General features: G+C 42.6%; 1 pseudogene; it reads left to right on the plus strand.

The window, feature by feature from the left end:
* Positions 1 to 7,810: 7,810 nt before the first annotated feature.
* Gapdh-ps44 (Glyceraldehyde-3-phosphate dehydrogenase, pseudogene 44) lies at positions 7,811 to 9,274 on the plus strand (annotated as a pseudogene).
* Positions 9,275 to 18,897: the final 9,623 nt, after the last annotated feature.

An 18,897-nucleotide genomic window follows, 5' to 3' on the forward strand; every position in this document is an offset into this window, starting at 1 on the left:
GTATGTATGTGTATGTGTGTGCATGTTTATGTGTATGTCTGTGTATGTCTGTGCATGTTTATGTATATGTATGTGTATATGTGTATGTGTATGTATGTGTATGTGTGCTTGTTTATGTGTGTGTATGTGTGTATATGTGTTTGTGTGTGCACACGTATATGTGCATATGTGTATGTATGTATGTGTATGTATGTATGTGTATGTATGTATATGTGTGTATGTGTGTATATGTGTGTATGTATGTATGTGTGTATGTGTCTATGTATGTGTATGTATGTGTTGCATGTGTATGTCTGTGTATGTGTGTATATGTGTTTGTATGTATGTGCATATGTATATGTGTGTATGTGTATATGTGTATGTATATGTGTGTATGTATATGAGTGTATGTGTGTATGTATGTATATGTATGTGTGTGCATGTGTATGTATGTGTGTATGTATGTGTGTATGTATGTGTCTGTGTATGTGTGTATGTATGTGTCTGTGTGTGCATGTGTATGTGTGTGTTTGTATGAGTGTGCGTGTGTATGCATGTGCATGTGTATGTGTATGTTTGTATGTATATGCATGTGTGTGTATGTGTGTGCATGTGTATATGTATGTTTATATGTGTGTGCATGTGTATATGTGTGTATGTGTGTGTGTATGTATATATGTATGTATGTATGTGCTGTTATCACATTTAAAAGAGATGACACACAGTTAAGAATAAGAGTTGAAGTTCAATGCCCAGCACCCCACTGTGTAGTCCACAACTACATTTAACTCCAGCTCCATGGGATCCCATGTCCTCTTCTGGCCTCTGTGGGAAACTACACACACAAACACACACACGCACACACACACACACACACACACACACTATTACAAATCAAATCTCCATGAGATGAATGTAAGACAATCAATTGTCCTATAGGTGATTTTCTTTTGGCTGGGCCCTTATACAAGAAAGCAACTTAAAACTGAACAAGGCGACTAGCATGGTTTATCATGAGCACTGGTTCTTGGATAATGGAGAAAAAGGTAACCACTGAAGTGAACTGCTAGCAGTTTTGTAATTATTGGGATCCAACAGTCACCTCACAAATCATACACTGATCTCAGACTCGGATAGTTTATTGAGCGTATCCCCAGGGCTGATCGATCAGGGACACAATTTAGGCACAGAGGCTGAACTGTGACACTGAGTTAAGATCCTACAGTGTTTTTAAGCTTAAAATCCACAAACATCTGTGCCAAGTTATTTCACCAATCAGGATTTAGAGACGGGGATTTTCTGGTGAACACGTCTTTGTTGCATACTTATCCTGCTCCCACTGGTTGAAGTATTCAATTATAGACTTGCTTTGTCTAACATTGATGTCTTAACTTGCCAACCATGATGTCAGTTACCCATGTATGTGTCTCTTTCTGCAAAGTAGGATGTCACTTCCTAGGGAGGTCTTGGGAACTTAAAACTTTACTAGACCCCTACTCAAAATGGAAGTTTTATTCCAAATACTTTCTTATATTGGTGCGGGTGTCTCTCTTATGTTGGGGTCTATCCTGGGGGCAGCTTATTAAAGCAAATACCATCAACGCTTATATACATGTGCAGGAAATGCTGCTGGGTGGTTGGTTCTGAGCCAAGCTTTTTGTGGGTCACAATGCAACACCGTTCTACTGACGTCCATCATGATTGGCTTCCAAGGGCACAGAACATAACAATACGTAATCAGATTGGACATGAGAAAGTTTTCTACTAATAGTGGTAAAAGCATATGAGAAAGTCTCTTATAATATTAGGAACAGCACAAAGTGGCGGCCTAGCCAGGTAACAGTTACCTAGGCCTTACCAGTCCATCTTAGAACTTAACAGTAATCTGGTAAGCTCTGAACAAGTTAATAATGGTGACTGGGCCAACACAAATACCCAGCTTAGGGCTGGAGAAATGGCTCAGCCATTAAAGGCTAGGCTCACAACCAAATACCCAGCTGAGCAGAAGCTCATCTGTCATTGGTTTCCTCCTGACTGAAGTTCTCCTGTGGTCATAGCAGTAAATTCTGATTTTTAATTCAGAAGTGGAGAACAGCTCTGTAATGTATGGGTTCTTATGCTAACAGGAAGAACTGCAGGAAACAAGCCCAGGATGCAGTGAGAGAAATTTTGTTAATAACCTTCCAAAGACAGATGTTACTAAATTCAGCAAAGCCATTGTACCTTTTGGTATAGAATATATGAAATAAACTCCACAAAGTAGGATGCAGAGCTAAAACCCTACACCCAGGACTGTCACCACCTCTCCTCGTCTGCTTCTCCTTGCTGTGCGTCCATTTTCCCCATACAAAGTCGATTGACAATTTAACACAATTTCCCTACCCAGGATAGCAAAAGGTGAATGTTAAGGTACTAGGAACTCCTAAAATCAAAAGCTAAGGGCATGAAGAGTCTGCTTTCATGGAGAAAAGAAAAAGGTAATAGGGTTCCTCACACCAATCCCTACTGATGTTATATTGGTTCAAAGCCAATGAAACCATAGGAAATAAATACACAACAAAGATGTGCATGTGCACAGCCAAGATGCTTATGACAAATATAAACAATATAAAGAAGAGAAAACTAAAAATTACTCCAATAGCATGGTAGATTATTAAACCTTTATTTGCCCATAAAATATTATTTTTATGTCCTGTTAAAACAAAGCTTACTACAAAAATTGTGATCCAACCAGACATGACGGCACACTCCTTTAACCCCAACAGTGGGGAGGCAGATCTCTGTGAGTTCAAGGCCAATCTGCTCCACACCTCAAATTACAGGACAGCCAGGACTATGTGGAGAGACCCTGTCTCAAAACAAAACACAATTGTGACCCAAATCATTTCTGATCCTTATAGTGTGCTATGGTGTCAAACATTGGTTTTATTTTATCTTGTTGCCAATGTATCTTCCACTGCTATCGTAAGGTAAAGTAATTATTTAAAATATTATCTGGCAAGGGCTGGAGAGATGGCTCAGCAGTTTAGAACGCATACTGCTTACAGAGGACCAGCATTCAGCTCCCAGCACAACTCCAGCTCCTGGGAGAGCCCGTGCCCTACCTGCACTCATAAGCACAAAAACTGCTGTCTATATAATTGGAAATAAAGTAATAAGTCTTTAAAAGGAAAAAAAATTAAAGTCTGGCCATTAAGCAGGAAAGTTAAAAGGGAAGTGAATCACAGGGTTTTCTGCCTGCATTCAGTCCAGATAGTAAAATCAAGAACTTCTCTCGACCTGTGAGTGTAGAATAGTTTGAATGTGACATGTGGAACTTTCAGGTGGCAGGGAAAGGAATACTGCTGTGTAACAAAACACTGTAAATTCAGTGGCTAAAAATAACCACGTATTTAGCTCAGATTCTGTGGGTTGGCTCCACTAAGGTGGTCGCCATGCCTGTGTTCAGCTGAGCTGGCTCGCTCCCTGGCGCTAAGGAGGCTTCTTGGCGAACCAGCTCTTCAAGCTGGTCTAAGTGAGCTCTTCTACCTGCTCCTGCCAGGCACCATCCTTCCAGCATCCAAGCTGGGCTAGATCCCCTTGTGGTTCAGAGTCCCTGGAAGAGCAGAAAAATCCCCCCATGATTCTTGGCTCAGGTTCTGACTTGCAGACGGATTCTGCCACATTCACTGACCACAAGAAGTCACAAGACCAGGCCAGATTCACAGGGCATGGAACATGGCCCCTATTCCTGGTATGGAAAAAGTTTCCGAGTGACATGGGGTGTGTACCAGGAGGAAGAATGAGGAAGAATGAGGAAGACAGGAGCTGCCTTTGCTTTCTACCATGGGAGCATAAGGAGGAAAAAAATGTTCAAGAGAAGTGTGTGGGGGTGATTTGAGAAAATGCACATTTTTCAATTCCCGGTAAGCGAGGAGCTCCTGTTGAGTGGATCCCTTTGGTGTCCAGGGCTGTGAATTGATTCCTACAATGGTAAGGTGCCAAGTTTGTATTTAGGCATCAAAATGCCAGAGTAAATGAAAAGGATTTGGGAACCAGGTCTGCATTACTCTTGCCCCACTCCACTGGCACAGGAATCAAACAAGCAACAGCAAAAACAAAAGCTGGAGTAAGGGTGGCTATTCTAAAATTGAAACAACTGGTAAGATGCTTCAGGCTGAGCAGTGTGTTACTTCAATGGATGAATGACCTGGAGCACACGTTCCCCTTGAGTCTCGATAACCATCTTTGCATGTGTCATGTATGTATAAGTGTGTGTGGATGCATACATATGTGAATACAACATGAGTGTGGTACCCAGAGGTGTCTACTTTGTTTCTTGAGGCCGGACCTCTTACTGACCTGGTTCCGGCTGGTTCAGCTAGTGACTAGTGAGCCAGCAAACCCCAGAGATCCCCTCTGCAGGCTGTGCTTCCCTTCTCACATGTGTCCAAGTCAGCTCCACATGACTGTAGGTGAGGGCTTTGCCATTCCCTTGTATACAAGGGAGCGAGTTACTGAGCAAGCTGCCCAGTTCTAAACCAGTTTGTTGTGAAGTGCAGAAGGGATGGACCTGAGCAGAGGTCTGCCTCTAGTGGAGACTAGTGTGGAAATGTTTGCTCTTTGCTAGTCCGATGGCCTGTGACTTCCCACCCCATTTTCCAATGACCGTGAGGAGCTGTGGGCAAAACTGAACATGAGTTGTATAACTTGCTTTGCGACTGGGAAAAAAAGCACTGGTTTATACTGGATGCTTTCAATGTTTGGGCCCAGAGACACCGTAGAAAGGAGATGCAGAGAGCTAGAGAGCAAGGGCCTAGGGAGGAGAGAACACCCACTTCAGGTGCCAAAGGAGGCTGCTGGGAAGGTGTTATTTGTGAATGTCCTGAGTCCTGGAGCAGTGCTGATGAACAGGCTACCTCCCACCACTTGAGCTCTTCCAGAAAAGAGGGAGGACTTGAAAATGGGTAGTGGGAGTGGCCAGGAGCAGGCCCAGTAAGAGTCTAGCTGGCATCAGTGAAGCTGAGCCCAGAAATCACTGGAATCCTTGGCAACAGACATATGGCAGCCATGCCAAGAAAATGCCTTTCCACATCTTTCAGGTAACAGGGTCACCTACATAGCCTCTGTGTCTGTTGGCACCCTTCATCATGGCTTCTCATGGCTTTTCTGGTCCTGATTGTCTCTCTCTACTCCCTTACCTAACAGTTATTTGGGATCGTTATTGGCCAACAGTGTACTTTCAAGTTCCTTTAGTAAAATTAATATACAGAAATGCTTTCCAAATTAAAAACATGAAAAAAACCCTTTAACAAAATTACCAATAACACACACACAAAAATAAAAAACATAAAATTACCAGTCTTATAACTTGTCATTCTGGCCCTTTTGTCTATGTGCTGGAACAGGCCAGCATTTCCAGCCAGGCCTCACTGAAGGGGCACCTCCTGCCTTGCTTCTTAGCCTTGCTTCCCATCTGTGTTAATGGCAGAAGGCAGGCTGGCAGGTGTGAGGAGAACCTAATATTACCCTGCAGGCAGGCCACTGTTGTAGATCACAGGGCTAGTAGCTGATTGATATGGATGACTGGCTTTCTTCTCCAGGAGCCTGCAGAGTATCTTTCAATAGCGTCAATGCTAGTCAGTAGGGGTGAAGTTTCTAGTTTGGCAACAGCTCAACTTCTCTGTGTTCAATGAGACATGTAAATGTTGTCTTCAGCAATAGGGCCTTGCAATAGGGTTTTAGAAAACAATCTATAGCCTTGGCAATGGCCTGTGAGGTGTGTGTGTGTGTGGGGGGGGGTGTCTATGGGCCCCTTTGGCCAAAGATCCAACAAGTTCTAACTCAAGACTCAACAAGTTCTAACTCAAGATGGCCCTGGAGGGGTCTCACAGTGGCCTGAAATGTTGCCTTGCAGCATTGTCTCTCCTATTACTTGGTGACTCCATTTAGATTCTTTCATATATGTATAGCTTACATTTAGGAAGCCTAAACCATGCACAGTACACTTTCATTTGGTTTTTCAAGTGGCCTTCAGCGTTAGCTGTCCCTCCCCAGATCCACATTTTATCCTCCTCTCCCATGCCCTCCATATTTAATCTTCCTACCCTATTTTCCCCTTCATAATAATATATTCCATTTCCCCTTGGGAGATCCTCACTTTCTCTGCAGGTCTCTTCTTAGGTACATAATCTACAATTATTAGAGTGTATCACACACATTAAAAGCTTAAAAGCCAATGTCCATATGTAAGAGAAAACATACATTTGTCTCTTGGGATCTGCGTTACTGCATTCGAAATTCTTTTTTTTAGATCCATTCACCTGTGAATTTCATTTATCTTAACAGTTAAATAATATTCCATTTCATAAGTATACCACATTTTCATAATCAGTTCATCTGATCTGTTGTTAATGAACACCTAGGCTGTTTCTAGTTTCTGGCTACTATAAATAGAGCAGCAATGTGTGTGGGTGAGCAGGATATAGAGTCCTGTAGAGTCCTTGGGTGTGCGAGGGTGGTATAACTGGATTGACGTACATCCACTGCCAGCTCCCCACAGTACCACCACTCTGCTTCCTACAGTGGATGAACAAATTTGCAGTCCCAGAAGTAATGAGTAAATGTTTCCCTTTTCCAACAGCCCCAGCAACATAATCTGTCATTTATTTTATTGATCTTGGCCATTATGATTGGGGTAAAATGAAAATTCAAAGTAATTTTATTTTGCATTTCCCTGATGGCTAAGGACATTAAACATTTCTTTAAGTGCTTCTCAGCCATTTGTATTTCATCATTTGCTATCTCTGTTTAGTTCTGTACTCTGGTTTTTAACTGGATTATTTGTTTTGTAGATATCCATTTTCTTCTTCTTCCTCTTCTTCCTCTTCTTCATCTTCATCTTCATCTTCTTCTCCTCTTCCTCCTCTTCCTCCTCTTCCTCCTCCTTCCCTTTCTTCTTCTTCATATATTTTAGGTACTAATGCTCTATTAGTTGTGTCATTGGTGAAGATCTTTCCCATCCTGTAGCCCCTTGATTTGTCTAAGTGACGGTGTCTTTTGCCGTACAGAAGCATTTAAAATTTCTTGAAATCTCAGGAATTAGTTGTTGGTCTTAGTGTCTGTGCTATCAGTGTCCTTGTCAGAAAGTCCTTTCTTGTGCTGGCGAGTTCAAGCCTATCCCCCACTTTTTCTTTGATCAGATGTAGAGTATTTGTCCTTTTGTTGAGATCATTAATCCATTTGGAGTTGAGTTTTGTACAAGACGATAAATATGGATTTATTTTTATCCTTCTACATTCAGCCACCCAGTGTGACTAGCACCATTTGTTGAAGATGCTGTTTTTTTTTTTTTCTTCACAGTTCGTGTCTCTGGCTTCTTTGTCAAAAATCAGGTGTTCATAGGTGAGTTGACTTATTTCTGGGTCTTCAATTTGATTCCATTGATCAAGGTGTCTATTATGCCAATAACATTCTGCCTTTATCTGTATAGCTTTTGTAATCTGGGTTATGCCTCCAGAAGTTCTTTTATTATTTAAGATCGTTTCGGGGTTGGGGATTTAGCTCAGTGGTAGAGTGCTTGCCTAGCAAGCGCAAGGCCCTGGGTTCGGTCCCCAGCTCTGAAAAAAAGAAAAGAAAAAAAAAAAGATCGTTTCAGCTATACTTGCATTTTGTGTTTAAAAATGGAGCTGAAGATTGTTCTTTCAGTTTCTATTGAAGAATTTTGTTGGAATCTTGGTGAAGATTGTATTGAATCTATAGATCGCTTTTAGTGGGATAGCTATTTTCACAGTATTAATCATTCTGATCCATGTGCATGGGAGATCTTTCTATCTTTTGGTGTCATCTTCAATTCTTCAATGTCTTAAGTGGCTTAAAGATTTTATTATGCGCGTCTTCTAGAGTTATCCTAAGAAATTATGCTTTTTTAGGCTATTGTAAAAGATCATGGCTCTCTGTTCCTCCCCATTCCAGAGACAGTCACATCTTCTTGTGCAATGCCAGCCTCGTCCCATAGACAAGATGGTGAAGGTCGTATTGGGCACCTGGTTACCAGGGCTGCCTTCTCTGCATTTGGGGAAGTGGAGATTGTTACCATCCTTGACCCCTTCATTGACCTCAACTACATGATCTACATGTTCCAGTATGACTCTACCCATGGCAAGTTCAATGGCACAGTCAAGGTGAGAATGGGAAGCTTGTCATCACCATCTTCCAGTAGTGAGAGCCCACTAACATCAAATGGGGTGATGCTGGTTCTGAGTATGTCATGGAGTCAACTGGCATTTTTACCACCATGGAGAAGGCTGGGGCTCACTTGAAGGGTGGAGCCAAAAGGGTCATCATCTCCTGCCCTCTTCGGCCAATGCCCCCATGTTTGTGATGGGTGTGAACCACGTGTAATAAGACAACTCTCTCAAGATTGTCAGCAATGCATCCTGCACCACCAAAATGCTTAGCCCACTGGCCAAGGTCATCCATGACAACTTTGGCATCGTGGAAGGGCTCATGACCACAGTCCATGCCATCAATGCCACTCAGAAGACTGTGGATAACCCCTCTGGAAAGAAGTGGCATGATGGCCATGAGGCAGCCCAGAACATCATCCTTTCATCCACTGGTGCTACCAAGGCTGTGGGCAAGGTCATCCCAGAGCTGAATGGGAAACTCACTGGCGGCCTTCCATGTTCCTACCCCCAATATATCCATTATGGATCTGACATGCTGCCTGGAGAAACCTGCCAAGTACGATGACATCAAGAAGGTGGTGAAGCAGGCATCCGAGGGCCCACTAAAGGGCATTCTGGGCTACACTGAGGACCAGGTTGTCTCCTGCAACTTCAACAGCCACTCCCAATCTTCCACCTTTGATGCTGGGGCTGGCATTGCTCTCAATGACAACTTTGTAAATCTCATTTCCTGGTATGACAATGAATATGGCTACAGCAACAGGGTGGTGGACCTCATGGCCTACATGGCCTCCAAGGTGTAAGAGAACCCTAGACCACCCACCCCAGCCCAGCAAGGATACTGAGAGCAAGAGAAAGGCCCTCAGTTGCTGAGGAGTCCCCATCTTAGCTCAGCCCCCAACACTGAGCATCTCCCTCACAATTCCATCCCAGACCCCCATAATAACAGGAGGGGCCAAGAGAGCCCTCCCTACTCTCTCGAGTACCATCAATAAAGTTTGTTGCACCCCCTCCCCCCAAAAAGATCATGTTCTTCTGATTATAATTAGTATACAGGAAGGCTACTGGTTTTCGTGTTTTAATTTTCTATATTGCTACTTTGCTGAAAATGTTTATCAACTGTAGAAGCTTCCTGGTTGCGTTTTTAAGGTCTTTAATGTATAAGGTCATATCACAAAGCAAGTCTCAACAGATATAAGAAAATGGAAGCAACCCCCTGTACCCTATAAATGTGCCACAGTTGGATTTCAAAACAGAAAACCTACAAACTTATGGAAACTGAACAGCTCTCTAATTGAATGACCACTGGGTCAAGGTAGAAAGAAAACAACTGAAGACTTTGTAGAATTCAATGAAAATCAACGCCCAACATACCCAAACATGGACACAATGAAAGCAATGCTAAGAGGAAAGTTCATAGCACTAAAAACCTTCATAAAGAAATTAGCAAGCTCTCATATTACCAACTTCACAGCACACCTGAAAGCTGAAGAACTAAGAAAAGCAAACATAGCCAAGAGCAACAGGAAATAATCAATCTCAGGGTTGAACAATACAAAGAATCAGTGAAACAACGAGTTGGTTCTTTGAAAAAAATCAACAGAATAGACAATCTCTTATCCAAACTAACTGAAAGGCAGAGAAACAATATCCAAACTAAAATCCTAAACGAAAAGGGGGACATAACAACAGACACTGAGGCAATCCAAAGAATCATCAGATCATTCTTCAAAAATCTGTACTCCACAAAATTTGAAAATCAAAAAGAAAGGGACAATTTTCTTTATAGATAACACTTAGCAAAGTTAAATTCCTGATCAGATAAACATATAAACCTATAATGCCTAAGGATATAGAAACAGTCATTAAAAGTCTCCAAACCAAAATAGGCCTGGGACTAGACAGTTTTAGTGAAGAATTCTACCAGACTTTCAAAGAAGAGCTAATACCAATACTCCTCAAACTATTACACAAAATAGAACAAATGCATTCTATGAGCCCACAGTCTCCCTGATACCCAAATCAGACAAAAATCCTGTTAAGAGAATTTCAGAGCAATTTCCCTCAGGAACATTGTTGCAAAACTACTCAATAAAATACTCACAAACTGGATCCAAGAACATATCAGAAAGATCATCCACCATGATCAAGCAGGCTTCATCTCAAGATGCAGGGATGGTTCAACATATGAAAATCTGACAGTGTAATCCACCACATAAACAAACTGAAAGGAACCACACAATCATCTCATTAGATGCTGAAAAAGCCTTTTACAAAATCCAACACTTCTTCAGATAAAAGTTTTGGAGAGATCATGGAAAGAGGGACATCATTTAAATATAATAAAGGCAATTTATAGCAAGCCTATAGCCAACATCAAATTAAACGGAAAGAAAGTCAAAGCAATTCCATTAAAGTCCAGAACATGACAAGGCTATCTAGTCTCACCATATTTATTTAATATAGCATTTGAAATTCTAGCTAGATCAATAAGACAACTAAAGGAGATCAAGGGGATGCAAATCAGGATAAAGTCAAAGTATCATCATTTTCAGATGATATATTTATGAGTGACTCCAAAAATTCTACCAGGGAACTCCTACCACTGATAAATGCCTTCAGCAAAGTTGATGGATACAAAATTAGTTCAAAAAAGCAGTAGCCCTCCTTTGTGCAGATGACAAATCGTGCAAGCACCAACCCTTCATAAAAGCCACCAATTACACAAAATATCTTGGAGTAACCCTAACCAAGCAAGTCCCTTCGTGACAAAAACCTTAAGCCTTTGAAGAAAGAAATTTAAGAAGTTTATCAGAAAATGGAAAAATCTCCCATCCTCATGGATCAGTAAGCTTAACGTAGTAAAAATGTTCATCCTACCAAAAGCAATCTACAAATTTAACGCAATTCCCAACAAAATTCTTTACAGAACTGGAAAAACATGGAAAACCCAGTATAGATAAAGCAAACCTGTACAATAAAAGAACTTCCAGAAGTATCACCATCCCTGATCTCAAGCTGCAACACAGAGCAATAGTAATAAAAACCACATGACCTTAGCATAAAAAGCAGATTGATCAATGGAATTGAAGCAAAGACCCAGAAGTAAACTCACAGACTTTTGGACACTGATTTTTAACCAAAGCTATCTAATGGATAAATGAAAGCATCTTCAACAAATAGTGCTGGTCTAACTGGATGTCAGCATGTAGATGAATTCAAGTATGTGCATATTCATCATCGTGTGCAAAACTCAAGTCCAAGTGGATCAAAGACCTTAGCATAAAACCAGACAATGAACCTGATAGAAGAGAAAGTGGGGAGTAGTCTTGGACTCATCAGCACACAAAACAATTTGGTGAACAGAAAGAACACTGACAGCACATGCACTATGAACAACAACCAATAACTGGGACCTCATGAAACTGAAAAATCTTCTGTAAGGCAAAGGACACCACCAACAGGACAAAATGGCAGCCTACAGAATGGTAAAATGATGCAGTAGGCAACCTGGTGGAGGTGGCTGGAAAAATGTTACAGTAAGCAATTAATGCTATTCAAATTGACCCAGCTGCGGCAGCACCAGTTCCTCATTACCCGCCCCAGTGTTCTGGATTCCTGAATAAAATACACACACATGCGCACGCGCACACGCTCCCCCTTATATTTAATATTGCTTACTTAGCTCAATGCCTAGGCCACTTCTAAATCTCCACATGGCTAACACCTCCCCTCTGATACTTCTGAGTTATTACTTACTAAAGTCTATATTCCACCCTTGCTCCCCAGACCCAATCGTGGGGGACTGTGGTCGCTCTTCCTCAGCTCTTACATAACTAGTATGCTTTCTCTTCTGCTCCTCTCAGGTTTGGACCTGCTCCTTTCCCGGCATGGCTGTTCCAAGTCCTCCTTTTTTTTTTCTAGGTCCCCTTGCCAGCAGATCTTAAGGTCCCAATTCTGTCTCCCTGCCCAGCCATTGGCCGCTGGCAACTTTATTTACCAATCAGAGCCACCTCGGGGCAGAGACTCTCAGAGTTACTTGTGGATTCTTGTGTAATTTTGGGAACCCAAGTAACATAGTACTAGTTTAGATCAAATCCACAGCAAAAAAAAAAAAAAAAAAAAAAGGTTTTCACCAACTTCACATCTGACAGAGGGCTACTTTCCAAAATATATAAAGAACTCAAGAAACTATACGTCAGCAAACCAAACAATCCAATTAAAAAGCAGGGTGCAGATGTAAACAGAATTATCAACAGAGGAATCTCAAATAGCCTGGAAGCACTTGAATGGTCAGTATCCTTAGCCATTAAGGAAATGTAAATCAAAAACAAGTCTGAGATCCCCTCTTATACCTGTCAAAATGGCTAAGATCAAAACCACAAGTGACAAGTCATGCTGGTGAGGATCTGGAACAAGGGGAACAGTCCCCCATTGCTGGTGGGAGGGCAGATTTGTACAATCACTTTGGAAATCAATTTGGCAGTTTCTCAGAAAATTTAGAATTGACTTACCTCAAGACCCAGCCATACCACTCCTGAGTATATGCTCAAAGGGTGCTCTACCCTACCACATGGAACTTCCTCAATTATGTTCATAGCAGCTCTATTTGTAATAGACAGAAATAACTAGATGTCCTCCATCTGAAGAATGGAGAAAGAAAATGTGGCGGGCTGGAGAGACAGCTCAGCGGTTAAGAGCACTGACTGCTCTTTCAAAGGTCCTGAGTTCAATTCCCAGCAACCACATGGTAGCCCACAACCATCTGTAATGGGATCCAACGCCCTCTCCTGGTGTGTCTGAAGAATATATATATATATACATATATTATATATATAAATTTAAAAAAGAAAATGTGGCACATTTACAAAGCTGAGCACTAGTCAGCTGTTAAGAAAAATAACATCATGAAATTTGCAGGCAAATGGATGGAACTAGAAAAATATCATCCTGAGTGAGGTGACCCAAACTCAGAACAGCAAATACGGTATGTATTGTTATAAGTAGATATTATTTACCTGCAGCTCTATACTTAGCAGGAGGACTGAAGAACTGTGACCGTACTTATAAGCCAGCGGAGCAGAGCAGGCTTGAGACGGGCAGATGACCCGGAAAGCAGGATCAGGACATTCTGCAGATGGCCACAGCTGCGACTCCCAAGAGTATGTATTCTTGAAAATACAAACCGCAAAACTGATCATATCGATCTCCCCTCAAACTCCATTGGTCCCCATTGCCTTGGAACACTCGCCAAAGGATATGGCATGCATATGACTGGAGGCTATGTCCTCACCCCCCTGACTTCCCCTTCCACTGCACTGGTCTTCTCTCCCATCTCCAGGAGAAATGCCATTTTCTCTGGTTGCAGCATTCCTCACCAGCTAAATCCAAAGCACACCTTGGTTCAAACACTTCTCAGCACGCCCTTCCCTAACCACCTTCTCTCCATAGACCAGGTCAGGCCCCATTAGAAGCACAGTGATGTCAGGACTTTCCTCTCACAAGATGCATTCCAGATGATACCATAGGTCAGTTTATTTTAGGACTGAGTAGGCTTCCTGTGGCCACACGTCATGGCCACCACAGCACATTCAGTGGTCACCATCCTCAGCAGTGCCTACAGCACTCAATGCATGTCGATGTTCAATCAATACATGATGAATGACTGAATGCAAATGATACTCAAAAAAATTAATCAGCACTCTCCAACCTCTCTACAGTTTGGATAAGAAGTGTTCTCCAGGGCCTAGGTTTTCAACGTTTCATCCTCAAATGGCAATGATGCTACGGGGACTTGAATACAGTGGTTCTAAATTCAACAGTGGACAGATGCACTTTGAAATCACAGCTCAGTGGACTGAGAGGACGTAGACCGTGGAGGGCAGGCTCTTAATGGTCCATCTTGTTCCCACTCCCTCCTCTATCTCTGCTTCCTGGAGATCGTGGTGGAAGCCTCCTTGTCCACCACATTCTCTTACCACCATCATAATGTGCCTTGCTTGCTTCAGGCCCAAATCAAGGAAGCCAACGAACTGCAGTCTAAAACCTCTGAAAACATTAGTCAAAAGCATCCACAGTGAGCTTGTTTATCCCAGGAATCTTGTCACAATAATGGAAGCTGACAACCTCAGTTGCTGGTTACTATCCCCAGCACATGGTGACGCACTGAATTTGTACACACTGACCAAAAGTCTACTCAAAGCCACAGTTGCTTGAAAGAAAGATTTGGGAGCTGAAATGATCAGGTAATCTAATGTAAAAACAAACAAAGAAACAAACAGAAAATCCCCCAAAATCTTCTCGTGCAGGTGAGTTTAAGACTGTGAAGAAGTTAACACGGGGCAGACTAAAACAGATTATTGGGAGATTCTTTAAGAAAAAGCAAACCATGAGCTGACAGAGCTGAGGAAGCCTTTCCCCACGCCCTACCCTACCTCCCTGCTTCTATCTGAGTTCCCTTGTGCATCCGTTATAGATCAGAAGGACCAAGAGTTTGGTCATTCTAGAATACTGTTCATGAAACAAGGTTTATACCAATAGATCTCTAAAAGGATCAAGAAGGAAATCAAGAATCTGAGATGCTTTAGTGGGGACATGAAATGTTCTGGACAGTTCTATGTCAACTTAACACTAAAGTCATTTGAGAGGAGGGGACCTCAATTAAGAAAATGCCTCCCAAAAAATTGAGTTGTAGGCAAGCCTGTAAGGCATTTTCTTAATTAGGGGTTCATGGGGGAGGCCCCAGCTCTTTATAGGCAGTGTCACCTCTGGGCTGACTGAATGCAAATGATACTGAGAAAAATTAATCAGAAATTAATAAGAAATTAAATTATAAGAAAGTAAACTGAGCAAGACCTGAGGAGCAAGCCAGTAAGTAGCACCCCTCCACGGTCTCTACAGCAGCTTCTGTCCTGACTTCCTCCCACGGTCAGTGATGTGGAAGTGTAGGCCAAACAACAGCCCCCCTCGCCCAAGTTGCTTTGGTCATGATGGTTCCTTAGAGCAATAGAAACCCTAACTGAAACAGGGGAGAAACAGGTTGTGGAGAAACTCAACAACCACAGCAAAAACAAGAAACAAAACCAAAACCAAAATAACAAAACAATCTTGGGTGACTTGGAGGACTCCTGATTGCTCCCCAAATTCATCTCTGTACACTGATTTCCCTCTTTTCAGCACCCAGGTCAAGGATAGGTACACAGTGCCAAAGGGGGAACAGCCCCATTCTCAATAGCTGAGAGGTGTTGACTACTATGTAGACCAGGCTGGCCTGAAACTCACTAAGATCTGCCCGCTTCTGCTTCCTGAGTGCTGGGATTAAAGACATATACCACCACATCTGGTTCTATAAGGCATTTTAAAGAAAGCTTATCTATCATGGCAATAATACTCATGAGGTCGCAAGATGACTCATTTTTTTAAAAAATCACTTTTACTGAGTCAGTATCATTTACATATAGTCAGATTTGCCTTTTTAATGTCTGCACTTCTGTGTATTCTGAGTAATGTGTGGAGTCTACCATCATCAAAGCAAGACAGGACATTCCATCACTGCAGAAAACTCCTTCCTGCCCCTTGATAGTCAGTTGCCTTCTCTGTGTCCGCATCTGGCAGTCACGATCTGCTCTGTCCCTGTGGCTTCCTTTACATGTTATAAAGTGTGGCCACCTGGGTCTGGAACCTTTCGCTTGATGCCATCTGTGGTTTTGCATGGATCTCTTACTGGTTCTGTTTTATTGCCTAGTAGTGTTGTTTGGGGTCTGCAGGGTTGGTCAGTGGATGGGGAGGGCAGGGGTGCTTCTGTGGGTCACAGGCTGTCCAGCTCTTACTGTGTCCTGATACAAGCAAACTAACCAGGCTGTTCCATTAGGCCGGCTTCATGAGGGCACTAATCCATTCATCATCCAATCATCCCATAATCCAGTCATTTCCCCAATCTCTGATACTATTGCCCATGTGGGGGTGGGGTTCTAACTGGAAATTTCAGGAGTGCAAACATCCAGCTAGGTTTCCAAGAGATTTGCAAGAGGAGAGGTCGGATTGCTCCACATCCTTGCCAGCAATTGGGAATTTCTATAAAGGACTGAGAACAGTTATCACAGTAGCTAACAATGGGTGGGGTTGCTTTTACTTTGTTTCCTGGAAGAGAGCAAGTTTAGAAATGGGCTTCAGGGCAATCTAAAGAAATCAGTAAACAGATATGGTATTCTTTTGGGTAATTCGGGGAATCGTGTTATTAGTCTTCCGTCCAATATCCTTGTCACCCCAGCAGTAGACAGGAGAGCACCAGGTCCAGTGTATTTTTAAACATTTAAATAAGCCTGTTTTTTTCATTAACAGGAAGTGCTTCACTTCCTTAACGCTGCTTTGAAAAATTAAATGAAGATTCCTGTGCTGGGGGGCGGGGCGAACAAAGCCATAGTTGGAACCACGGCAACCTTGGGCTGCTGCCCTTTCTCTTCTAGGAAGTGACTTGCTTTTGTTTTAAGTTATCTGTCTATCTGATACATTAGCTGCTTTTAAAATGACATATGGCCAATTTAGCACAATGTTTGCCCCAAATTTCCCTCCAGCTCTCCCAGAGCTCAAACAAACTGATTTTCTGTTTCAGTCCATATAGGCATATTACAAAGTAATTTTAAATAATTAGCCTTGGCCCAAAGGTACCATAATTAGAAAATTATCTCGGTAACAAAACTAATTCTATAAACCAATCTGAAGACTGAGAAGCCTGGCCCTTTTGGAGCATCATTCCACAGTTCTTATTCATTAGCCTGGGACATTGAAAAGAAAACAAAAACATATTCAGCAGCAGTGTGACAATGATCGATTCAGAGGAAGCCAGCTGTCCTGGGCAGGGCTTGTCCACCCTCCCTGACCTGCTGCCCAGCAGTGGTGCATAGGCTAAATGCTGTAGAACCAACACTTTACAAATGAAGCCAAGGGCTTTCTGTGAGGGTCTCAGCAAACTATCTGCAGCAGAACTGTGGAATGTGTGGATTGCTGGGTCAAGCAAGGTCTTTGGGCTTCGTCTCCCCAGCATGTCTTCTAGATATGTCTCTTGATACATTCAGGGGCTGAAGGGCTATGCAGGAAGTAAGGACAGTCCATCTGTCAACTCAGGAGCTGCTGCTGATCCCTACAAGTTTAAGGCAGAAGAGGAAAGCTGTATAGAAGGCTAACCTACTCACTACAGCCATGAGATTCCAACAGAATAACCCATTTCCTCAGTGGCTGACTCCAAAAAAAAAAAACCACCAGGGGCTGGGGGATGATCAACAGACAAAGCACCTATCTTGCAAGCCTGACAACCTGAGTCCATGTCCCCAAAACCTATGCAAGAGCTGGCCCGATGCAGCCGCACACGCCTGCGATCCCAGCACCCCTGTGGGATGGGATAGAGACACAGGAGAATCGCCCAGAGGTTCAAGGGCCAAGCAGCCGGGAGTACACATCTTCAGAAACCAGGTCGAAGGACAACACTTGAGAGCGTTCTCTGACCTCCACACATGTGTGCATCATGCATGCTCCCTGACACGAACACACACACGTATGCACACACACAATAAATATTTTACAAAGAGGAATACCAGAACGACAGATGGGATGGAGCTGACATTACCCTAAATAACCACCGTGTGCTGAGCTGAACAGTAGAATCTGATCTATGGCTCCTCAACTGTAATCTCAGGGGATTACTAAGGAGTCTTGTCTCCCAGTTACTTATAGCCAGGGCAACCAAAAGCCAGACAGGCAAAGTGAGCACAGTTCCAGTCAAGATGTCAGACACCAAGGCCTTCTAGATCCACTTAACTCCAACATTTATTCCCTTCTCATACCTCCACAGTTGCCTCCCCAACAAATAGAGTGCCCTCTAAAAAACACGCCCTAACCAGCGTTCCCAGGAAAACTCAAGATGCCCAATACATTTTCAAATACAAAAACCACTACATTTTTAGTATTTTTGCATTGCAAATATTACAGAATAAAACAACTTCTCATTCATCTAGGATCTAGCTGGAACTGGCCATCACACTTTGATTTGATAAGCCTAGCCCTTTTTGATGAATTTCCATAGTCTAAGTCTGCTCTTCCTTGTGTGGTCATTAAGAATTCATTCTTGCCGTGGTATTTTCTTGGGTGTGGCAATGAGGAAGCATTCGAAGGAAGTGCTCTGAGCACAGTCAGGAAAACACCAAGCATGTCCTTTTTTAAGGGTCACTAAACTGTAGTGGAACTGTAAACATTGGGCCGGCCAGGTACATTTCCACACATTGTGTGTATTTAGTTCAGAACTTTCCTGGGAGCTGGGAAGACTGCTCAGTGAGTCATGGGCTTGCTATGCTGATTGTTCCCATGAAAGCATGGCTGCAGGAACCTAAATTCCAGCACTGTCGGGGCAGAGAGAAGCAGACCCAGGGTTCTTACCCAGACAGTTGTGGCCAAAACAGCAAACGTGTGGTTCACTGAAGAGATCCTGTCTCAAACACTAAGGTGGGTGGTGATTGTCTTCATTTGCACACATATGCACATACCAGAGAGAAGAGGGAATACACCCAAAGAGACAAATTGCCAGCATACAAACATATAAAGTCACCACCCATGAAATACTTGTTTTGTGGAATCAATAAATTTGGGACCAATTTCCAGGTTCCTCCTGAGAGTGCTTTTAAGACAGTTTAATATTTGGTTTTTGTGTGTGTGTGTGTGTGTGTGTGTGTGTGTGTGTGTGTGTGTGTGTGTGTGTGTG

The sequence above is a fragment of the Rattus norvegicus genome, chromosome 13, assembly GCF_036323735.1.
Source record: "Rattus norvegicus strain BN/NHsdMcwi chromosome 13, GRCr8, whole genome shotgun sequence".
NCBI lineage: Eukaryota > Metazoa > Chordata > Mammalia > Rodentia > Muridae > Rattus > Rattus norvegicus.